General features: G+C 47.8%; 1 protein-coding gene and 1 non-coding gene across 4 annotated transcripts in view; one reads left to right on the forward strand and one right to left on the reverse strand.

Moving 5' to 3' along the window:
• ZC3H3 (zinc finger CCCH-type containing 3) overlaps window positions 1-25,465 on the reverse strand; it is a 334,659-nt gene that overhangs the window by 49,479 nt on the left and 259,715 nt on the right. The window lies entirely within an intron of this gene.
• TRNAI-UAU lies at window positions 2,227-2,320 on the forward strand. Its single transcript has 2 exons — window positions 2,227-2,264; window positions 2,285-2,320. It is a non-coding gene; the product is annotated as a tRNA-Ile (tRNA).

A 25,465-nucleotide genomic window follows, 5' to 3' on the forward strand; every position in this document is an offset into this window, starting at 1 on the left:
GGGTGCTGAAGCTCTGGGGGAAACGAAGGTAGAGTGATGTACTGGAAGGCAGTGAAGAGTTAACCTGCTGAGGGATTACTTGGGAATACGCATCTTGTCCTTGCAGGAAGGCTTCTAAGAGCAACTATTTCAGACACTTCTGGCTAAGGAGACTGCGGCCCGGAAGCACGTTTTTATGGAGAGGAAAATACAGGGAATGGTTCAAAGGGATGGGCAGTGAGAGTTTGAGGCAATGTGGGTAGATCAAAGATCAGGAATACAGTCTGAAATGAGGGCCTGGATAGACATGCTGCTGTAGGAACCTTGATACCATCAGGAAATCGAGCAGGAAGTTGAACAAAGCTGGGTTTGTGGCCCCATTTAGAGCTGAGATGCTAGAAGTGGGGAGGGATAGCTCAGTGGTTTGAGCATTGGCCTGGTAAAGCCAGGGTTGTGAGTTCAATCCTTGAGGGGGTCATTTAGGGATCTGGGGCAAAAATCTGTCTGGGGATTGGTTCTGCTTTGATCAGGGGGTTGGACTAGATGACCTCCTGAGGTCCCTTCCAACCCTGAGATTCTATGATGTTCTATGAAGTGGAAAGTCTCAGGCCAAATCTAGGCTGTTCAGAAGAGCTGGCACATCAGGTTTCCTGGAGCTGACTGATTTCCATGGCAGATTTTCTGCAGCTCCTGAGAGGCTAGTCTCATTTTGGAGACAGAACTCCAGAGATTAATCCTCTAGGGGTGTGGAGAAGGAGGTTTGGCTCACTCCTGCCCCAAATACGCTTTACAAGCAGGGATGCTAGTGGATAAGGTGGGGACTGCTGAGTAGTGGTGCTTTCTGTGCCATTCGAGGTAGAGATTCTGATGCAAGGGGCCTGGCTAAGCCCCATGGACAATGTGAACTATCTCCAGTATTTGCAGGAATAGAGATGCAGTCCATGTGTCTCATATAAGAATGGCCATACTGGGTCAGACCAATGGTCCATCTTGCCCAGTATCCTCCCTCTGACAGTGGCCAATGCCAGAGCTTTGAGGGGAGCATACACAACAGGGTAATTTGGAGAGATCCAACTCCTGTCTTTCCCCGCTGGCAATCTGAGTTTTAGGGTCGCCCCGGAGCATGGAGTTACCTCCCTGACTATCTTGGCTAATAGCCATTGATGGATCTCTCCACCATGAGCTTAGCTAATTATTTTTGGAACGCAGTTACACTTTTGGCCATCACAACATCCCTTGGCAATGAGTTCCACAGGTTAATTGTATTTCCTCTTGTTTGTATTAAATCTGCTGCTCTGGTGCCTGTTAATTTCATCAGGTGACTGGAGGTTACTTACTGTAACTGGAAGTTCTTTGAGATGTGTGGTCCCTATCTGCATTGCACACATGGGGTACACATGCGCATCGTGTGCCCGAGTCTGGAGATTTTAAACAAGCAGCGTCCGTTGGCCTGCACATTCACAGTACGTCTTGTGCTCCCGAGCAAGGTTATAAGAGGCAGTGCAGGTTCCTCTCAGTTCTTCTTACTGTGAATCCAGCCAGATCAAAGCAGAGGGGGTGGAGAGCAGGTAGAGGAATACAGACAGGGACCACAGTAACCTCCATTTCTTCTTCAAGTGCTGGTCCCTAAGCGTATTCCACATGTGGGTGATTAGCAAGCAGTCCTCAGACTGGAAGTGGGTGCCAGGAGGCCGGCAGCGAAGATGCTTGCAGTTGCAGTTCCCACCATTGCATCCGCAGCAGAGACCTGGACCAGTGCATAGTGTCTAGCAAGCATGTATGGAGCTCCAGGTGGCTGCACTGCATACGTCCTACAGCAGGACCTTGTGCAGGGAGTCCGTGCTCTTGTGGAGTGGGCTGTTATACCACCAGGAAGCGGGATGTGACCTAGCCTGTAGCACTCAATAATACAGCCTGAAACCCACTTATAAATCCTTTGAGAGGCGATAGCTTGGCCATGGGATCTATCTGCGACGAAGGGGAGCTTCTGATGGGTTTACCGGTAAAAGGCTGGTCCACGCCTGATGTCGAGGGAGTGAAGTCCCTTCTCTTTGGGAGAAGCGTGGGGACTGGGAAAAAAGACAAGTAACTAAATACACTGGTTAAGGGGGAATCCGGACACAACCTTGGGTAGAAATTTAGGGTGATGGCAAAGGGATACTTAAATAAAAAATAAAAATAAAATAAATATTTTATTTATATATAAATAAAAGGCCTAGGGGCCTGGGAGAATAGCTATTAACAGCTGCTCCAGTGGTGCAATTGGTTAGCGCACGGTACTTATAGGGCAGTGCTGAAAGGAGCTATGCTGAGGTTGTGAGTTCAAGTCTCACCTGGAGCATTGGTTTTTGTGGGGGAAGGATAGTTTAGTGGTTTGAGCATTGGCCTGCTAAACCCAGGGTTGTGAGTTCAATCCTTGAGGGGGCCACTTAGGGTCTGGGGCAAAATCAGTACTTGGTCCTGCTAGTGAAGGCAGGGGGCTGGACTCGATGACCTTTCAAGGTCCCTTCCAGAGATAGGATATCTCCATTAATTTAGGCTTAGTAAGTTTTGACCGCACAAGATGAAGATCCCATAGTGGTGTGGATTTAATGACTGGCAGGAAGGCTTTGGTAAGGTCACTCATGAACTGAGTCATAGTTGAGTGGGTGAAGACAGAGTGCCTGTTTACTGGAGGGAGGAAGGCACGAGTGTCTATGAGGTGGACTCGTAACACGCTGATTGAGAGACTGGACCTGTTTAGAGACAGGAGGTAGTCTAAAACAATCAGGATGCTTGGAGGGACTGGCTAAGGCTGACTGTGCGGTAGTCAGCAGAGAAGTGTTTTCATTTAGCTGAACAACAGGTTCTGGTCAATTCTTTCCTACTCTGGGTAAGTACAGCCTGGACAGAGGAGAACAAGAGCAATCAACTTCCAATGCCCACCAAACACCAGGGCACGAGAGCTCCGACTGGGGTGTTTGATCCTGCCCTTGTCCCGCATGAGGAGATCTGGGAAGGCGTGTATCCTGACTGGAGGGTGGGCTGACACCGACAGAAGCTCTGGGAACCAAAACTGCCTAGGCCAACAAGGAGCTTGAAGAATGACACTGGCCCTGTCACGACGTGTCTTTCTCAGCACCTGTGGGAGCTGGGGGATGGGAGGAAAGGCATATCCAAAACCACTTGTCCACGAGACTAGGAAAGTGCCGCCTTGGGAGTCGTGGTCTATGGCTCCCCTGGAATGTAGGGGGAGGTTTTTGTTCGTTTGCGATGCAAAGGGGTCCCATAGAGGTGTGCCCCACCGCGTGAAGATGTTGGTCAGAACGGAGTCATGGATTTCCCCACTCGTGGTCCGCTAAGATATGGCGGCTGAGATCACCTGCTAAGTACACCTCTACCTCGATATAACGTGACCCGATATCACACGAATTCGGATATAACGTGGTAAAGCAGTGCTCCGGGGGGGGCGGGGCTGCGCATGTCGGTGGATCAAAGCAAGTTCAATATAACGCGGTTTCACCTATAACACGGTAAGATTTTTTGGCTCCCGAGAACAGCGTTATATCGAGGTAGAGGTGTAATTGTGAATACCCATGCTGTATGCTGCCTGGATGGCAGTGATGTGCCCGATGCACCAGTTCAAAAGCCTGACTGCCTCCAGACAAAGGAGAACTCGCTCTCCCTGTTTGTTTGTGTAGACCACGGCAGTGATATTGTCTGACATCACTTGGATGTGAAGGGAGAAAAGGAGCGGGAGGCAGGCCTTGCATTCAAAGGAGATTGCCTGCAGCTCCAGGATGTTGATATGTAGCCTGACTCCTGCATAGTCCATGTGCCCTGCGCTGTATGACTGTTCAGATGGGTGCCCCACCCCAGAAGGGACACCTCCATTACCATGGTGGCACTGGGAGTGGAGTGGAGAAGGGAACTCCCACTTGTACCTTGTTGGGGTTTGACCACCAAGCCAAGGAGACAATGATCACCTTGGAGTTGGTGTGGTGTTTGTTGAGTGAGCAGACTGAATTGAGCCAGGCCTGCAGGTAACATAGATGAAGCCTGGCAAAGGGTCTCACATAAGTACGTGCTGCCATCTGACCTAGAAGCGATAGGCACAGAGAGGGTAAGTCAGTTCATCAGCATGAAGAGATGGTTTCTTTTGCACATTCCTAGTTGTGCTTCATGTCATTAGGGCTACACTTTTACATATGTGCATACAAAAACACACAGGCCTAATCTGTTCAATTATTGCAATTACACACACAGAGACAATAACCTAGCATGGAAATGAATAATTAGACATCCAGCTGGTCATTTGCACATGCAGTTGCAATAACTATGTGAGCAAACCATACAGACAGTCACAAAGAAACCTCATATTCCAAAGCATGAACTAGGGAAGCCCTAAGGCTGCAAACCTGATGGCTGCACATGACCATAATACTGTAGAGCAACGTAACGCAATTTTAATTTCAGCATTTGCACTGAGGATTTGCATTATTACAACTAATTATATACGGATAAACCATTAAAAGAACCACTTTAAAAAGTATGTTACCTGTCCAAAATGGCTACAGATCATAAGAGGAAAAATATACCATTGTGAAAACCTGTCCCCCAGTACTGGCTTGGCCCTGTATCCAGACCGGAGTTCACCAACAATAACTTGCAGCTGACCCGACTAGGAGGAAAAGGGCAGTCACAGGGTCGTTCATTTGAGGACTTGGTGGGCTCAGCTTTGGGTGCACTTGGGGAGAAAAGAATGCATGTCCAAAAGCCCTGGCCAAGTGGAAAGGCTACCGTCCGCTGATGTTCACTGGTCTGACTACAGCTGTATCACATAGGACAAAAAACACCTTCTCCTATTGAGCCCAGGGACATTGTCCCTTCCCAAGCCCTGTGTCCCACAGTGATAATACTCCAGCATTTTACAGCATCTTTCACGCAGGCTGTCCCCCTCAGTTTCCAGAGTTAAACAACAAACTGCAGCAGAGGGAGAGAGAAATACGCAGGCCCCAGGAAGGCAGAAGAGAGCATTTCAGAGATTTCCAGAATAGGTGGCTGGGCGAGTCAGTCAGGTGGATGAACATCTTCCTAATTACATCTCTCCATGCAAACGCCCCTCCCTTTGAGCGTAACTAGGGCGACCAGATGAGAGGTAGAAAATATCGGGACACATGGGGGGAGGGGGGCGAGGGTCGCCGACAGAGCAAAACAAAAAACCGAGTGCTGCGAAATATCGGGACAAATTGCGTCCCCACCAAACATCGGTAGGAACGCGGGACAAACACCTAAATATCAGGACAGTCCCCATTTTATTGGGACGTCTGGTCACCCTAAGTGTAACTCTGTGCTAACAAACTCACTCACTCACTTCTAAGAGTCAACAGAAAAGTTGGCCAGGGCTAATCGAAAAAGTCTTCTAATGCTGCCAACAGGAAAGCAAAGCGTGAACGTCTCCCTGAGCCATCATGCGGAAACCCTGACTGTGTGTGGCCACTTACACCCATCTGATGTTACGTTCCGCCTTTGGGTTCCAAACATGTTTTATTACCTTCTCTTTTGCTGTCATTTCGAGTAGCCAGGTGCACACAGGAGTCACAAACACACACTAAACAACAATACACACTAGTAACCTGAGCTACATAATACACAACACAGCAGCATTTCAAATATCTTTACACAGCCTCTTCTCTTACAGCGAAGTCCTATATATCTTTTTATAGTGAAGTCATCCCCTTGCTCCCCCAGAACACCTTCTGTCCACACCATGGTTGACAACACATTAGCAACAGCAGCAAAATATGATCTCACCTCTGATGGGGGCAGATCCATAGAGTAGCAAAAGGCTTCCCCACGACTAGGATTACAGTCTGCACATCGCACTCTGGCCCATTTCCCTTCTCCGTGAATGGAGCTGCATTTGAGCTCTCTCTAAAGAGGTCCTTATAGATTCATAGATTCATAGATTCTAGGACTGGAAGGGACCTCGAGAGGTCATCGAGTCCAGTCCCCTGCCCGCATGGCAGGACCAAATACTGTCTAGACCATCCCTGATAGACATTTATCTAACCTACTCTTAAATATCTCCAGAGATGGAGATTCCACAACCTCCCTAGGCAATTTATTCCAGTGTTTAACCACCCTGACAGTTAGGAACTTTTTCCTAATGTCCAACCTAGACCTCCCTTGCTGCAGTTTAAACCCATTGCTTCTGGTTCTATCCTTAGAGGCTAAGGTGAACAAGTTTTCTCCCTCCTCCTTATGACACCCTTTTAAATACCTGAAAACTGCTATCATGTCCCCTCTCAGTCTTCTCTTTTCCAAACTAAACAAACCCAATTCTTTCAGCCTTCCTTCATAGGTCATGTTCTCAAGACCTTTAATCATTCTTGTTGCTCTTCTCTGGACCCGCTCCAATTCCAGGTCCTTCCATGTTAGCATGTGAACATGCCCCTCAGTAGGGTATAACAAAGCTTCTGCCTTTTTTCTCCAAGAGACGTTGAGGTATTAGGCCACACCGCTGACCACTGGAATTACTCACCAGTCCATTTGACAGGTACAAGCAGTGACAGCTCAAGGGTGTCTCTCTTTGAAAGGGAAGAGGGGCTTTGTGTTTCTACAACCCAGCAGGGACTGCTGCAGTTGACAAGCAACCAAAGAGGTGGTCAACTAGAGGCAGAGGGTATTGTTAAACAGCAGGAGAGCTGGGGATCTGGGATGAAACAGACCTCAGCTACAGCTGAGAGATGGCCAGAAATTAAAAACATGAAAACCAGGGGAACACCCTGCAGGAACAACGTAAGGCAGAGCAGCAGCAGAACCACTTTACAAGCCCAGACACTGTAAAAGCCACAGAAACGGCTCCAGCGGTTTTTCACTCTACCTCAGAGTGATTCTCTGACAAAGGAAAAAATAACCCCGGTGGTTCACTGAAAGTGCAGCAGGCTCCCTCCAAAATGGAGCGCGGGGTTACACTGGTCCAAGATCCAGGACTTGCTGCACTCAAGGACTGGACCAGTGCGGGAAAAGTATCACTAGAGCAGTGAAACTCAGACCTCAGTGGTTCAGCAGCCACATCAGTGATCAACATTACCCAAAAAAGCCACAGTCGTGTGAATTCCGGGTTTCATTTACTAGAGTTCTATAGAATCACGGCAGGGGAAATACTCAGTTTTTATACATACATATATTATTCTCACAGCAAAATGACTAAGTATTGTTAGTAACCTAGGAAAAGCCTCCTGATTGGTTAATAATGAAATCACCCAGGGTTTTAATATCACGTGCTGCAAAGAGCTGCAGGAAGCACATTAAACTAGAGTCATTTGTGGCTCACAACCCTCAGTCTCACTGCACTCGAGAGCCCACCGCTGGGCTGACAGCGCTGTCAGGGCTAGACACCAGGTGAAAGCTGGCAACAACACTAGTCATGGTCTGAGGCAGGATACTGGACATATAAAATCCACGCCCACCTTTGGAATTCACACAGGGACCAGCCCTCGAAGAGGAACCTCCCGTTCAGTTTCTAAAACGTCTTCAATTCCAACATTTTAGCAGCTGCTACCTCCTGAACCCCTGGAGCTAGAAATCAAAGGGTTAAAACCAGCTCGGAGTTGGAAGCCCAGCTTTCGAATGACCCAGGACGTTGCTTTCTAACGGGTGCCGTTCCTGAGACTTTGGCTGCTGGAAATCGATGGAAAAGGCTAATATGAAAAGTGCTTTGGGAAGGCTGGGACACTACAGCCAACCATGGATCAGTGAAAAGAAAGAAAAGGAAAGTCAATCCTTGTAATGCTTTAAAAGAAAGTGAAGCAAAATTAGCCATGAACCTGCATCCCGGGAGAAATCTAAGCGCTAAGTAAAGTAAGGCAAGGGGGTTACTAACTACTGGGGTCAGGAATGAAAAAATACAGAGCTATTTACTAAGACGAGTAACCAACAGGCTCCCAAGCCTTTGCTCCAGTCTGTCTTGCTGAAGGTGGACTGTCTGTATGAATGGGATATTAGACACCGGGTAACAGGCTCCCTGGGTTCTGAATCCTGCTGTCCCTTCCCACCCGTTACGCTCTGTTCATCAGCAGTCTCCTTGCAGTTCTGCAAAGCGGTTTAGTCTCTCTCTCGTCACGTACTTTGAACCACTCGGTCTGGGGGCAATGGCTTTTGCTTGATAGATCTCAGTGGAGGGTGCTGCCCAGCCACAAATTATAGGGTTCTCATGGTCTATTGACTAGAGCAGGGATCTGAAAACCAGGAACTCGTATTTCAATCCCAGCTCTGACAGCAGACTCCCTGTGTGGCTGTCGGCAAATCCCCTAGTCTCTCTGTGCCCCAGGTTCCCTGGCTTCAAAATGGGGGATAAAAACCCTGCCTGTCCAGAAGTGTTATGAGGCTCCACCAGCTCATTTTCACGCAGCGTCCTGAAATGCTGGAGCATCTGGGGCTGCCTGCAGATTTTGCTCTATTTGCTTGGAATCTAAAGTTTCACTAAAAACGTCTCTCTTTTGGTTGCCAAAAGCCGCAGTGACACCCTGGTAAAATGCTGAGCCTGCAGCCAAACCGACTGAAACAGCAGCACTGAGAGGGCATGAACTTCACGCAGATTAGAGCTGGGAAAAACCCCTTAGGCCTGAGCTCATCTAGTCCGTAGCCAGGGAACCAGTGCAGGATTGCTCCCTGCAGTGCATCCTCCAGGCTTGTACTAATTGTCCCAAGATGGGGCTTCCTTTACTCCCGCTGGGAGACTTTCCCACCGTTTAATTCCTCCCATTCCCCATTCATCTCATTAGGGTGTTGACTTGGAAGCCATTTAAATACCAGGGCTTGACCATGTCAGTACCAGAAGTACCCAGGCACAGTGCTTATCCAGCAGGGCTGGATGGTCCACACTCTGACCTCCCATCCCCGGAAAGGATGTTGCTAGGAATAAAGCTATGGATTATATTGAGGATGACAGAGTTGGAAAATCAAGGTGAGCAGGGCTGGGTGCCTGAAGGACCAGGCCATCCTCTGTAGCCGCTGGCAGTGCCCTCCAGCCAATGCTATAGAAGATAAATTCCTTTCTTCTGCAACCCCTTTCAAGGTACGTCTACACTGCAGACTTCTTTGGGGGGCACACTGAGTACATACACACATGCGCCGCTAGCACAGGTCTGAAGAGCTCTGTGGCCAGTGAGACAGCTTAGGCAAGTAAAGACATGCCATAAGGGTGTGGGTAGGTACGTGACTACACACCCTACACGGCTCTCTGCTCACCCTAATTTTTAGCAGTGCCGTGTCCCGCTCTGCAGCCTCTCTCCCTGCCAGAGCATTTCCTCCCTGCAGTGAAAGGCTCTGGCAGCAAGGAACTGCCCCCACCAGAGCCCTTCACTGACACAGGTAACTCTACACCGGAGCGTGGACGCAGCTTGCTTTTCACTGCGGCGAGTTGCTACACATCCCTTGGTGCTGCTGCCCGTGGTGTGTGGTATAAACAATCTCAGAAGATGATTTTGAAGAGCTTTACAAAACTAACATTCAACCTCATAACATTACTAGGAGGTAAGTAAAATAAATGCTACACACAGGCCATTTTGCCCCCCAGTGAAATGCAACCAGTTCTTGGGAGGAACACAGCCACTGTTTAAACATCCACATATCAGACTATGCCAGGAAGCGAAGAGTATTGTATCAAAATGAAACTGCAGCGGCAATGGATGTCGAGCGAATGAGATTGCTGGAGTTGGCATTAGGCCGAACTCCGGGGCTAACATTCCTACTCCTACACAAAACACTGTAGGATCTTCAACAACGGCAAAGGATCAGGACTTGGGTTTTACGTCTCAACCAAAAGAGAGAGAAAGGGAACTCTCAGGACGATCAAAACTGGGGCTAAGGAGTGAACACTTTTGACTCTGATGATAATGGGAAATTATTTCCTTTATTTTAATTCACATGTGGACATAGCATTTCCTGGCTGGTTGGCACGCTCTTACATAAGGGAATATTCCAAAGTTTACTAGCAAAGAGCTCTCTCTAATATTTACCATCCGTTTGCTCTCCGTATGTTTTGGGGACGATGCCACCGTGAAAACCACGCTTTGCTTTCAAGCCAGTGCGTTACTTGCCATTGGCCACTATCACATCTTTGCTCTGGGAGATCTGCATTCTGCCAACACGCAGACCTTGGACTGGAATAGCCAGAGGGCATAAGAAAGCAAGACCTCTACTCCCCATCTCACCACTTTAAAAGATGCAGTATGTTTTCCAAGAAGTGCATGTGGAGAGTTAGCCAGGAGATTCCTTTGGCTAAATTCCCATGTAGTGCTTTATACATATGTTCTTGCTTGTCCATTCACTCTCTGTAGGATCACCACAGGGATTTTCACACCCAGAAACCATGTTATGCCATTACCATGAATAACGGCCTTTCAGCTCTTTTGCAGCACTGCGCCCGGCTGAGCTGAGACGCATTCGCTCTCTCTTACATTTATACAGTGCATTCCATTCCCCAGGATCCCACATGGCTTCATAACAAACAGAGCAGAATCCATTCACTTCACACATCACTGCCGCTCATTGGCCATTATGTGTTCCATTTATTCAGTCAATTTCATATACTGTTCAAATTATTCAGTGTTTCCCCATTTACAAATCTATTCATAAATGATTAGTTATAATCACTCGTATTACAGTAGCACCGAGACTGCGGCCCCATTGTGTGGGGTGCTGTACAGACACACAGTGCAGGACTGTCTCTACCTCAAAGCGTGTTCAGTCACAAAGACAAGGCAGTCAGAGGGTGGAAGATGAAACGGAAGCACGGACAAGTGAGATGACTTATATAAGGTGTCACAGCTGGTTAGCAGCAGAGCTCAGAACAGACCCCAGGCCCCCAGTCCAGTATCCTACCCACTGGACCATGTGGTCACCCCAAATCAAAGTAGCAATCTGATGAACTTCATTATTTTTTTCAAAATTAAACCCTGCTGTACTCCCCTCCTCCCCTTATTTGCCCATCTCTACCTATCACTGAATGGCAGCCACCTCTGAGGTGGGATGTGATGGGCAGCGTAGCAGCACAGAACAGTTTGGGAGGGAATGTGAAAAACGACAGGACCCAATTGAAATGGCAGCGTCAATGACCGAAGCTGGAATGTGCCCGTGATAGCAGGGTTCAAACCCCCAGTGCTTGTGAAGTTTGCCGTAGGATCTTTAAGGATGGGACCACGTTCAATGTCTTGCCAGTACAGTGCCCCCTAGTGCTATGCCAGGGCACTTGTTCAGTGGTGATGGAGGGAAGAGCACCACCTACTGAATTCCTTCCTGCCACACCGGGGTTCTCCTGGGCGGTCTCTCGGCTAAGTACGGACCGGGTCCAGTCTCTCGGAGGCGACGAGAGCTGGAAAGCTCAGAGCCCTACAGGACAGATCAAAATCTGCATTAGCGTATAGGTCATTTTAGCATGCTGCTCGATGGCCTAGGGGCCCACTATTTGCTGGGAATCAAGAACAATGAGCTCTTCTTAACAGCCTCTGAACGTGGACATTTCTTCCCAGCACGCCACCGCGCTGTTCAAAATACCTCCAGGGGACGGCGTTCTGCGCTGGCCTATTCGCAAGGCTCTCACCCCTAAACGTGGACATTTCTTCCCAGCACGCCAGCGCACTGTTCAAAATACCTCCAGGGGACGGCGCTCTGCGCTGGCATATTCGCAAGGCTCTCACTCCTGCTCTTCTGCTTCCCATCTGCGAATGACACTCATGTCTTTTGTCACCTACTGGGGTAACCCCAATGGAAGGCGACCTTTGTGGCCAAGGAACTGCCTATGTTTACTTTAGCAAGTTAAGTCCCCATTGCCCCAAATAACCTTCCACCTCTCCAGCTATAAATCTCGATGCTAATAATTGCATTAAAGGTATGCTGATTGGCGTCTTTTCCAGTAATCACTTTATAAAGAAAACAAACCGCATGTCACCAATTCCAAGGTTGGGTCCCGGGCTCAGGTTTCTAATGATTTTTCCAAGCCATTCTTAGCTTGGCTGTGCTAGGCTATGACACCACGCTTGGCCACCTTTCCACAGCACTGCGGACCTGCCCTGGCCCTCTGTCCGTGCACCTGTCAATCCACTTAGCCTGGGACCACAGGGCAGGGAGAAGGCCAGGGAAGTGGGGCCAGTTCTGAAGTTCTGTGCACTCTGATCTGCAGAGCAAAGCCCTGCTCGCTTTCCAGCTGAGGACGGTGGGGTATGGAGAAGCCCCTTTGGGAGGGGAAGAGCGATGTGAGATGTTCTGCTCTTGCCCGGGGTATTAAAGCCAGATAAAATGTAAGGATTGGGTTACAGTAAACCTGCTTGCTGCCCCACACATGTCAGTTGAGGTGAAGAGGAGGACTGGGTTTAGGATGGCAAGGGAACAACGTCATTCCGTAGGTCATCTGATCCCTTCCACCTGTCAGTGCGACTAATTATATGCACAGCGTATAAAGAGAAGACGATCTGCTCATTCTCAGAAGAGTTACGTGGAGATTCCAAAAAACCAGAGACCTCCCCAAAAAGTTGCTGGGAAGTGGGGGAAGAGACACAAATACAAAGGGGCTAAAACACCCACTCGGGTCTCGGAGGGGACGAGGATGCATCTGGTACCAATTCGGGGGGGCTCCGGCAGTATAATCACCAGGGACTGCATGTGGAGGTACGACCTGAACCAAAACCTTGCCTCTAAAGCAGGGGCGAGCAAACTTTTTGGCCTGAGGACCAAATCTGGGTGGGGAAATTGCATGCAGGGCCATGAATGTAGGGCTGGGGCAGGGGGTTGGGGTACGGAAGGGAGTGCGGGATGTGTGGGAAGGGGCTCAGGGCAGGGGGTTGGGGTGCAGCAGGGGGCTCAGGGCAGGGGGTTGGGGTGTGGGCTGCAGGAGAGGTTCGGGGTGCGGGCTCCGGCTTGGCGCCACTTACCTGGAGCGATTCTGGGGTGGCAGCGACATGCACCAGGATCAGGGCAGGCTCCCTGCCTACCTGCCCTGGCCCCACGCTGCTCCCAGAAGTGGTCGGCACCGCGTCCCTGCGGCCCCTGGGGAGGGGGGAGCAGAGCGCTCCGTGCGCTGCCCTCACCTGTGGGTACCTCCCCCGAAGTTCCCATTGGCTGCAGTTCCCCGTTCCTGGCCAATGGGAGGTGCGGGGGGCAGTGCTGGCAGGCGAGGGCAGTGCGCAGAGCCCTCTGCCCCCCCACCCCCCAGGGGCTGCAGGGATGTGATGCCAGCCACTTAGGATGACCAGACAGCAAATGTGAAAAATCGGGACAGGAGGTCTGTGGGGGGTAATAGGAGACTATACAAGAAAAAGACCCCAAAATCGGGACTGCCCCTATAAAATCAGGACATCTGGTCACCCTACGGCCGCTTCTGGGAGCGGTGCGGGGCCCGCAGCGCTACAGGGGTGGCAATTCTGCAGGCTGGATCCAAAGCCCTGATGGGCCGAATCGAGCCCACGGGCCGTAGTTCGCCCACCCCTGCTCTAAAGACTTCCACAGGCTGGGGGGTATCAGCTCAGACCCAGCTCAAGTTGTAGGTTAGAATTTTCCCTAGTACATTTCATGCCCAGTCTGCTGAGGCCAACTAGATACAGCTCCCTGCGGAGCTGGTCGGGAAGGTCATTGGTCAGCCACATGGAGCTCCCTCGCCCTTCGAGAGGGCGCCTTTTGCTTCTGTCGCATCCCCACCCTGGGCCCACAGTGCGGCAGCCTCCACACTGGAGACCAGTGAACTCTGGGCGAAATGCAAGGTCTTGCTCACTATGCACAAAGCCTTAAATGGTCTAGAGCGCAGCTGCCTCAGAGACCGTCTGCTCCTTCCTCTGCCCTGCACCGGAGCATTGAAACAAACCCTCCCAAGGAAGAACCTGGAGGGGGCCAGCTGCTCTTGATGGCCAGTTCTTATTTATCCTGGGAACCCCCATCTACCTGGAATTTGTTGAAGTTCAAGACCTCTACACCAAATCCTCACATAGCCACTGGCTTAGCTTCCCCCATCACCTCTGGCCACATCCTTCTTGATTTGTCCATTTTAGAATCCTTGTACCAATGGGGTGGGGGTGAGGGGTTTACAAGTTATTAGCTCCTTATGTATGGGAATGACTGATGCCCTAATATAACCCATGTACAATGTGCCCAGAGGCAGTGGTGATGGTCGCCATACAAATGGCTGAAACAAATAAATACAATACTGATAAAATAGCTGACTTGACCCTGCCACTATGTACTCACAGTGTATCTGGCATTTGTAGTGGGCTCAGAACGGCGCTATGGCCCAGCATACGCGTGTGGGGAGGTGTCAGACAGAGATAAGGGCAGCACGGTTTGTAATAGTTTTGGTTATTCCCTCCTCAAACCCCCCAAAACCGGATCTGGCTGAAATACACAGTGCCCCCAAGTTCACGGGGTCCCAGCTGGTCTGTCCCCCAGGACTGAGATGTATTAGTCGCATTGATTTTGTGCACCCTGTGTTAAGCCTTGGGTTTCCCTGTGCATATTCCCCAAAAGGGGCCACAACAGAACCAGGTGTTTCCAGACAGTACGGATCTGAGCGCCCTGGCCAGCTGTCCTGCCCTTTAACAGCAGGGAGAGCGTGTGGGAAGCAGAACAAGGTATGTTTGGTTTCAGTGAGCGTTTGCTCCTCGCTTTAGTTTAAGCAGGAAATTTGGGGCCTCCCAGCTTCTCATTTCCCCAGGGGCTACCCGCTCCCGGGACCCTCCCAGAACAGTGATTCCACCCACAGAAGCCAGGGGAGCCTTCCCAGGTGCCTGACATGATTCCCCCACCTCTGCAATGTGGACTCTAGATTTGCTTTCCTTGTTAACGGTGGTATTACCAGCTTCTTCCCACCCTCTACAGCCCCTTCAGCTGCCCAACCCCACCCTCCTCCTCCCCCTATTTCCCTCTTCACCTACCTCCAACTCAGTGTCCCGCTCCCTTCTCTTCCTCCCACAATCCCTTCCTTGTCCCAACTCCATAGTAAGATGTCTGGGGTAAATGTGTCTAAAATGTGTGTAGCCCTGATTACTAAGTCACTTTGCTCGTAGGTTATGTCCTGTTCCCCCATCCTGCATCTGTCTCTAGACCATATGCTCTTGGGGGGAGGGGGGGGGAATCACGTCGTCCTGTATGTTTGCACAATGCGCCTGGCACAATAGGACCCCAATCCTGAGTGGAGACACTGAGTGCTACCATAATAAAAGTTCCCTGTGTCTTTAAATCGAAAACTGGGTGCCTCAAGTGCTTTTAACAGCCACACCAAACATCCCCGAAGCTTTTCTGAGCTGTTACAGGTAGAACCATCTCCAAGTTACAGGATTAACTGGCTGGATTGATGTCAGGCGGTTTTAATGTACCTCTTACCCACAACTTCCTAGCGCTAAGTGGCTGTTGGGAAGCGATCATTGGAGGTGGAGGGGCTGCTTTCTGAAGTCGTTCTGAATTGACAGCTAGTAAATAGCTTTTTTCATGGCTTTTTTATAATTGGGTGCAGATGGAAGCAGCCTTAAAAATTCCAGCTCCCTGTCGTTAAAACCTGGAAGACAATACATCTGAACATCGTACAGTCTGTGGAATAATAATGGAGAAATTTATCCAACACATGGAGCATTGTTTGTGCCTTTTCATCTTCAGCTGCAAAGAGCAAAAACCTAGTTTTTTACTTTCTATTTTATACTTTCTTCCTGACACGGTGCTGAAAAACCAACCCCTGGGAGATGTTAAAGGCTCCCTGTTAGAGCACCCAGCCAGCTCTATCCTTGGTGCCCAGCTACAACAGACTGCGTTAATTACCTTCATTATTTATAACCACCCCTCTTTACAGCACTGGGAGTGCTCAACTCCCGAGGATGCAGGAGTAATAAGGTGCGATGCATGCTTTAATATTTCCATTTTACAGTGCAACCCCCAGTTGCCTTTTTTTGAAAGCAACTAATTAGTTACCACTGGGACCCACGTAATCACCTAATACAGGGCAGTGGAGCTGGGTTTGTGCTGGGAAAAGTAACAAGCAGGGCTCCATTTTACCCAGTACGAAGCAAGTGAAACTGAAACTCACCCCGTTGAGCCTGGGCGGTGTTGCAAGACTAGGGCACAACAGGATTACATTTCTGAGGGCATTTCAACATCAACACAACTCTTCGGCTTTGCTGAAATCTAACCCTTATATTAAGGGTACCTTTGGGGCTTACTTGTCTTTTTTAAGTTGGTACAAAAACAAGGAACCAAAGAAAAATGTGAAACCCAAGAAGATCTTTGGGGAAGGGTCTGTCTTTTTAGAGTGTATGTGTGTGTGCGCGCACACGTGTGTATCCACACACACGGTGTCTGTACAGCTCCGAGCACAACAGGAACCTGATCCCTGCTTGGGGCCTTTTGGTGCCACCTTAATACAAATAAGTAATAATACAGACGCTGTTCATCTCTCTGTCGTACGCCTGTGCTTTAACCTGTGACAGAGTCCTGTTCCATAGCCGTGGCCTAGGTGATTGCCTGGATTCCAGTAGGAACCAAATAGGTCTGTTGTTCTGAAGTAACTGAGTTTCCAGAGATGTTGAGCTTCAACCAGAGTTAATGGCAGCTGCATTGCACAGCATCTCTGTACAATCAGGTCAGATATCAACTATGGCTGTCAAGCAATTGAAAAAATGAATCGCAATTCATCGCGCTGTTAATCAATAATAGAATGCCATTTATTTCAGTATTTTTGGATGTTCTCTACATTTTCAGATATATTGATTTCAATTACAACACAACACAAAGTGTACAGTGCTCACTTTACATTTATTTTTGATTACAAGTATTTGCACTTTAAAAAAATCCAAAAGAAATAGTATTTTTCAATTCACCTCATACAAGTACAGTAGTGCAATCTCTTTATCATGGAAGTTGAACTTACAAATGTAGAATTATGTACAAAAAACCTGCATTCAAAAATAAAACAATGTAAAATTTTAGAGCCTACAAGACCACTCCGTCCTACTTCAGCCAATCGCTCAGACAAGCAAGTTTGGTTACATTCGCAGGAGATAATGCTGCCTGCTTCTTGTTTACCATGTCACCTGAAAGCGAGAACAGGCATTCTCTTGGCACTGTTGTAGCCGGTGTCGCAAGATATTTACGTGCCAGATGCGCTAAAGATTCATATGTCCCTTCATGCTTCAACCACCATTCCAGAGGACATGCATCCACGTTGATGACGGGTTCTGCTCAATAACGATCCAAAGCAGTGCGGACCGATGCATGATCATTTTCATCATCCGAGTCAGATCCCACCAGTAGAAAGTTGATTTTCTTTTTTGGTGGTTCAAATTAGTGGAGATATTCTATCTCCTAGAACTGGAAGGGACCTTGGAAAGGTCATCAAGTCCAGCCCCCTGCCTTCACTAGCAGGACCAAGTACTGATTTTTGCCCCAGATCCCTAAGTGGCCCCCTCAAGGATTGAACTCACAACCCTGAGTTTAGCAGGCCAATGCTCAAACCACTGAGCTATCCCTCCCCAAGGTTCTGGTAGCAGCAGAATTCAGGTTCTGTAGCATCAGAGTGTTGCTCTTTTAAGACTTCTGAAAACTCCACACCTCGTCCCTCAGATTTTGGAAGGCACTTCAGATTCTTAAACCTTGGGTCAAGTGCTGTAGCTATCTTTAAAAATCTCACATTGATTCCTTCTTTGCGTTTTGTCAAATCTGCAGTGATGGTGTTCTTAAAATGAACAGTCATCATCCAAGACTGCTATAACATGAAATATAAGGTAAAACAGAACAGGAGACATACAATTCTCCCCCAAGGAGTTCAGTCACAAATTTAATTAACACATGATTTTTTTTAGCAAGCGTCATCAGCATGGAAGCGTGTCCTCTGGAATGGTGGCCGAAGCATATGAATGTTTAGCATACCTGGCATGGAAATACCTTGCAATGCCGGCTACAAAGTGCCATACAAACGCCTGTTCTCACTTTCAGGTGACATTGTAAATAAGAAGCAGTCAGCATTAGCTCCTGTAAATGTAAACAAACTTGTTTGTTTTAGTGATTGGCTGAACAGGAAGTAGGACTGAGTGGACTTGTAGACTTTAAAGTTTTACATTGTTTTGTTTTTGAGTGCAGTTATGTAACAAAAAATTACACTTATAAATTGCACTTTCACAGCAAAGAGATTGCACTACAATACTTGTATGAGGTGAATAAAAAATACTATTTCTTTTGTTTATCATTTTTACAGCGCAAATATTTGTAATAAAAAATAATATACACTTTGTATTCTATGTTGTAACTGAACATAAGAACGGCCATACTGGGTCAGACCAAAGGTTCATCTAGCCCAGTATCCTGTCTTCCGACAGCGACCAATGCCAGGTACCCCAGGGGGAATGAACAGAACAGGGAATCATCAGGTGATCCATTTCCTGTTGCCCATTCCCAGCTTCTGGCAAACAGAGGCTAGGGACACCATCCCTGCCCATCCTGGCTAATAGCCATTGATGCACCTATCCACCATGAAGGTATCTAGTTCTTTTTTGAACCATGTTATAAATCTTGGTCTTCACAACATCCTCTGGCAAAGAGTTCCACAGGTTGACTGTGCGCTGTGTGAAGAAATACTTCCTTTTGTTGACTAAGTGCTTTAGCATTCTGTTTACCACACGGAATCTTTTGCTCATTGGATTAGATGGTTCCCTTGATGTTGTACACATCAAACGTATGTTGGCAAAGCACTAAGCACTAAGAGTCCTGAGTTAAACTGACAAAGGCAAATACACTCCAGTCAAGCTGCCACTCACCCTCCAGCTCCCCTGGGCTCTGCGTAGGTATCTTCTGGTGATAAAACAGCATATGATATTAAAGACCTCCTGAGCTGCAATAGGCACAGGGAAGTTGCCTCATCCTCCCTGTTAGTCTTTTGGTGCTATTTTAAAACTCCCAAATAGCAACAGAAGTTGGAGATGGAAGACACCTAGCAGCTTTCCCTGGGGAATGGAGCAGGACTTCTCCTCACAGTATGATCTCCAGGGCTTTGTCCAGTCTAGATGTAGGTGGCCCAAGCAATGGAGCTTTCATCTGTTTTGTTATTCTAGTGTCTCCCTGGTAACAAATCTTTCCTGATGTTCAGTACTTGTATGACTATTTCCTCCCGTTGCCCCTTGTATTGCTCTGCCTCCCTCTTGCTCAAGCCTCTTTGGCATCTGTGTTTTGCTGACTCTTACGTACGATATTTGTGCTAATAGAGCATCTGCAGGGCACAGTGTCCCCTAGCCTGGTCTCAATGCTGAAGAACACACTGTACAGCTTGGTGCATGGGCATCGGGTTGCTGCTATTGATCTAGGATGGCTTTTCCTCTAGTATTGCTTTTCATCTCCATGGCTTGTCTGCCAGGGACACTTCCCAGAAAACGATGCCTATTCACGGCCAGATCTCAGCCAGACAAGGCCCCAAAGTGAGAAGCAATGAGTGACAGAGACCCAAAACAAGGGACACACAAATAATTATTTACACAGGAAATAAAGTGCCGGGGAATCCCTTTCCTCTAGTGTCAACAACTCTTTCTATAACTTCAGCTTCATGATTCTAAATAAAGTTCAACGGTAAGTGTGGAAATAGCAAATCTGTGTGGCACATGGATGACTCTGAGGCTAAATTGCATGATGTCCCTTGAACAACCGGATACTTGGGAGTCACTCTATCCATTCCCAAGCAAACATGCATCTTTGGAAGTGGGGAGGGAAAAAATGATTTCTTCAAGATTTTGGAAACAAACTGATCAGTGACATGGAAGTTCAATAAAACTCACAGGGGGCGGGGGGGGGGGGAAGGGAGAATGATAACAGCCTTTTGATGAACTGCCCAACTACGACTATTTCAACCTGGATCAGCCGATTTTATACTATGTCCCTTAAATTCCTCTGTAGCTGGAATGTTCCATATAGTAAAACTGTGTCCAAGATGATTATTCATTTAACCTCTTCTGCGTATGCACATGACACATACAGGATATGTTAAGAGCAAGAGCCAAAACGTCATCATATAGAGTTTACATCATACCTTCTTGGCTGGGAATACTTTCCAGGCTAATTCTACGGCTTCGATCCAAATCCCCGGCAGGTTTCAACTGCTTTGTTTCTAATGGGCAAGGGTCACAATCTGGATCTTTCTTTGCTTGGTTTTGGTCAGATTAATATTTCTCTGTCAGTCCAGGCGGCTGTCTAGATACCCCTTTCCAAGGGTCCCGCTATACTTTAAGCAGCACATCCACAAACACAAAAAAGGACAGAGGCACACCAATGACAACATCCACTCCTAATTCTAAAGCACTCTGCACACATTAGGTATTGTACAACGAATGCTAAGGATGTAAGACGGAAAGGAGAAACCCGCCAGAATGAACCCCCACTCTGGTGGGATGTAACTGATGACATTCAGCAAGAAACCCAGTGCAGGAATGATTGCATGAACTGGTTTGTTGCCTCCCTTTATTCAGCACACATCTCTTCAGCAACACTGTTTCTGCGGGAGCAATTCTGGTACATTCGCCCAACATGCCGTACAATTGTGGTGGTACCAGTGCACTCTGGAATCCCTGAAGTACCCATCGGTAACGCTCAGCACCCATGTTGGGAACGGGGACTCATTTCTATGCACGTGGCTTGGGATAGAGTCGGGAGGATCAGCTGAACAGCTGCTGCTACATCACTTACAGTTTCCTCCTCACAATGGGAAGAAACCATCCCAGACTGCACTGGCTGAGGTGGTACAAGGAACTGCTCAAGCAATGCTCGTGAAATAGCTGGGATGGTGGTTTTGACGCGTCACGCAGCCAATGTTTTCTGCAATGTCTTTTCGTTTAGTTCGACAGGGCTGATGGGACACAAAAGTTGAAGAATGGGAAGGAGACTGAACCGAGCGATAACAACCTCTTTTGCAAAGCGTTTTGAAATCTATTGCCCAGAAGTGCTATAACAGTATTATTATTAACCTCAGACCTAATGCCACAAAATTCATGGGTCAACCATATTAGTGTCCGTCTCGCCACAGATACTAAGAAGTTAAGGTAGATATCAAGAACCTTTTGTCACACTAGCACATCCCTGGGTACTAAGCAGCTGTGATTCAGAGACTACCCTTACTCTGAAAAGTATTTGTAGACAGTCAGAACTTTTACATTTTAGTGTTTCTATCAGTGTGTGTGAAGCACCATTTCCTAGAGGGATACTACAATGCCGGAAGAGAAAAAAATAATAATCACAGACTGCTGTCAAAATGTTTTTATCAAACTAGCCCAAGCTATTAAGTGGTTCAAGTTTGCCCTGATAGGCAACATCTTTAATGTAAGCAGCTGAATGTTGTAGAAGATACTACAGTTAAATTAGAGTAGCAATAGGAACACTCATTATACCATTACAACATATGGAAAATAAGATGCAACTGAAACCCACAAAGACTTCTGCAGAGATACAAAGACAGGATTGGATGTACAAGAAATCTGATTAGTCTTTAAAACTCTTATATAGTTTACTAAGCATTTTAAATGAAAAGCTTTCATTGCCAATACTGAGGTTTCTCTGTTACTATCAGTAATACAATTGTTGTGGTTGTTTTAATTTTGTACAGTTGAGAATCAGTCTGGTGCTCAAAAGGGAATGACTGGCACAGTTTACAAGAGCTAAGCATAGTGCAAGCAGGGACTGTGTACGCACTTCCACACAATTCTCTCGGTGTCCCACAATCCTGCCCACCACAGCCTCTGCTAGTTCCATTCTGTGACAGTTCTCCTAGCACACCTCTGTTCTGAGCTGCAATACGTTCCGTCTCTCATGAGCGAAGACAGCCAGTCAGTCTAAATTATGCCCAATACTGTAGCCGTAAGGGTAAGAGGTGGACAAACTCCCAGTAGGATGAAACCCTAAGCTCTTTCTGTGCGTTGTGTCCTAAACCAGCATTTTAACCCACCCAGAGATGACAGTCTGTGCATTTCCCTCTGATGTTCCCAGGACAACACAGAATCATTCACTCTCTATAGCAAGCCAACAGGTGCACAAGTGGACATGTCAAACCTAGCATCACTAACATTCTTGATCTTGAGAGCTGACATTTGTAAGCACTAAGCAGCCTACTCCTTCTTTTTATAAAAAAAAAAAAAACCATATAGAATTTACTTACGAATCAGTTCGTTGACTGAAGATATCTGCTACACATTGTAGGAAAAACAAATTAAGCTGGCTACTATAGTACCCAGAAAACATCTGTTAACCAAAGCCAAAATTAAAGATAAACAAAATTAAGTTGCCTTTGTAATTGATTTTCATACAGCTGCACTGGACTATAAAAGAGCTATCAAAGGCAGCGCTATCCATCAGTTACTTCTGAACAACTTGCAAATGCAGGGCCTCAGCCTCCAATGGTATCCCTAGGAAAGTACTGCTAATCTTCAGAAATTGTTGGTAAGAACTGCATAACTTGTCATCAGTCCAACTCCTCTATTCTGCAACTTTCAGGGGAAGTGCTTCCTACCTAAGATCAAAGGGAAATGATTTAAAGGCACATCTTCATGGGGAGCTTTTACAATATTTCTAACGATTGGATGGCCAAGAGGAGTAATAATAGTAATAGGATTCAGAGCCTCTTGGATCCTGGCCACTGGCTAGAATCCAACCCAGGCCCCTAATCACCAAAAATCATTATTCCCTCTGACAGCTGCTCGGTGGTCTACGAGTTAGTGGGACTTACTCCAGTTCCTAGTGGACTAGAGCATTAATTTGTCCCTTTGGTGGCAATCTCGGCAAACAGGCCAAGGACTAAATTATTCTTTTATAGCCGCTCAATATGCTGATGGATTGACTGCTAGGAGAGAGAGACACAAGGATATGGCCTACAAGTGCATCTGGGGCATCACGGGAAACATACAGGAAACAGGAACATGCTACAGAGATCTTACAATCTCAGCGATGGACATGAAGGGAACAGCACATAGTAGGAAAGAGAGTGGCCAGGAAGGGTTACACAGATACAGTGACCTAGTTGCTCACCAGGCATGCACGTTTCAGTGGGTTCATTTTTTTTTAAAGCGATCACTATAGGTGATGCTGCAGAATTGGGTCTTTAGGTGTGCTAGGAAGAGGTGAGAGAGGAAGGGTGGGCCATACATAAGGACCAGCATGGAATTCTCCTCTCCCCCATCAAGGTGGACCGTCGCAGTCAGGGTGACTGTCTGTAGTGGGGTATTGCTTGCACAGCTTTTGTCTGGAGTGTGCCTATACTATGGATAAGTCAAGGATGTCAGATCCCACAGCTGACAATCTGGCAGCTTCACCGTACTGATTTTTAAAAAGTTTAGGCTTAATGAAGAACAGGCAAAGTGACCTGCGACAAATCTCTCTCAGTAAATTCATTATTCACCCTCACCCCAGGCACAAGTACCAAGCTTCTAGAGACGGTACCAGTATGACAAAGCATTCCCAGATCACGTTTAGTAAAGTTTCTTACTGGCTGTATCACAAACTAACGTCCAGCCCTCCAAGACCCAAAGTGTGTAACAAAGCCCTAAAGAAACAACAAGGGGAAGAAAATAATGCAGACAGTTTACAATGATGAGCAATTCTTTTTGTGTGTGAAAGTAACATCTCTATAGCCACGTTCAACACTTTTGACAACAGTCCTCAACTTGAGGCAACGTCACCCGGTATAAGTGGGAAAGAGATTATTTTGAATCTTAAATGGCTCTTCACCCCTCGCCCAGGGGTCAGTCATCCAAGTCACTTTGGGTATGTCCACACTGCAATAAAAGCCACACCTGGCCGGGGTCAGCTGACTTGGGCTCACGTTGAGGGGCTATAAATTGCAGCGTAGACATTGGGGCTCAGGCTCGAACCCTCTGAAATGACGTTTTAGGGGCGGATCTCAGAGCTTAATGTCTAGACTCCTATTTTAGCCCTGCAGCCTAAGCCCTCAAATGACCTGGGCTCTGAGACTCGGAGCCACAGATTTTTTATTGGCGTGCAGGTGTATCCTTTAAGGCGACAGTTCTAATCGCTCTTGTGGAAGTGTAACACAGAGATTACCTCCATAGACGAGGCAACTCACAGAGGTATGGATCCCAGAATGCCTAGCCGCCAAGGCTCAAAAGAGGCAGACAGTTCGACTGTTTGTTTTTTAATTCTTATAGGAGCACAGTGGATTTGAGCCCAATTTCAGGATCCGTTGGGTGTAGGGTGACCAGACAGCAAGTGTGAAAAAGCGGGACGGGGGTGGGGAGTAATACAAGCCTATATAAGAAAAAGATCCAAATATCGGGACTGTCCCTATAAAATCGGGACATCTGATCACCCTAGTTGGGTGACAGCCAGCTATGGAATGGCAGATTAGTGCATCAGAGTGGTACGAGCCCCTTGCAATCCTGATTATCTTGAAAGATTTTTGCCAGGAAAGGAGAGAGAAGGAATGTGTATCTGAGCAGTGGAATAAGTAGCACAAGGCCTACACATCCTCCTCACCCCTTGACAAGGGCACCCACTAAACTGATTTACAACATCAGTGAATACCATTCCAAGCTACCTTGCTTCCAGACTGTTGTAATGTCAGGAGGTCTATGGATTCACTTTACAAGAGAAATGCTTCTGTGACCCTCCTTTGCTACTGCTACACAACCCTCCCAGACCTCCCAAACACTAGCTTCCAGAAGGTAACAGCTCTTAGCTGGTGAAAGACGCAAGCACACCCTATCCTGCCGTGGCTTCTTCTGCATCAAAGAAGGGCAGAACTAGGAAGCCACTATGATGGGCATCATAGAAAACAAGCAAACTTGGAAATGGTCAAGAAATACAAAATTCAGGTGAAGCTCCGCACTTAATCCCCTCTGCGCACACACTTTGCTCAGACTTGCTGCATGAACAACGATAGCACTTCAGACGCCCCCTGTAACACACAAGCACCGAGGGACTTATTTGCAATTGAATTTGGCATCATTCCGCATCCCAGCTGTAAAGAGCTCTGAAACACCTGCAAGCAGGAAGTCTGGGCTACAGCACAGAGCTCTCTACACATTTCTTGGAGTAAGCAGCAACAAGATCCTACAGGAAAACTATTCTCCTCGCTGATCCTCAGTTACACGTTGATCCACAGATGTTGCAGGCGTAGTGTAAAGGGATGTGCCAAATGATTCACTAGTGCAGGGGTCGGCAACGTTCGGCACGCGGCTCGCCAGGGTAAGCACCCTAGCAGGCCGGGCCAGTTTATTTACCTGCTGACGCGGCAGGTTCGGCCGATCGCGGCCCCCACTGGCCGCGGTTCGCCGTCCTGGGCCAATGGGGGCGGTGAGAAGCCGCGGCCAGCACATCCCTCGCCTGCGCCGCTTCTCTCCACCCCCATTGGCCCAGGACGGCGAACCGCGGCCAGTGGGGGCCGCGATCGGCCGAACCTGCCGCGTCAGCAGGTAAATAAACTGGCCCGGCCTGCTAGGGTGCTTACCCTGGCGAGCCGCGTGCCGAACGTTGCCGACCCCTGCACTAG

Source organism: Trachemys scripta, chromosome 2, assembly GCF_013100865.1.
Source record: "Trachemys scripta elegans isolate TJP31775 chromosome 2, CAS_Tse_1.0, whole genome shotgun sequence".
NCBI lineage: Eukaryota > Metazoa > Chordata > Testudines > Emydidae > Trachemys > Trachemys scripta.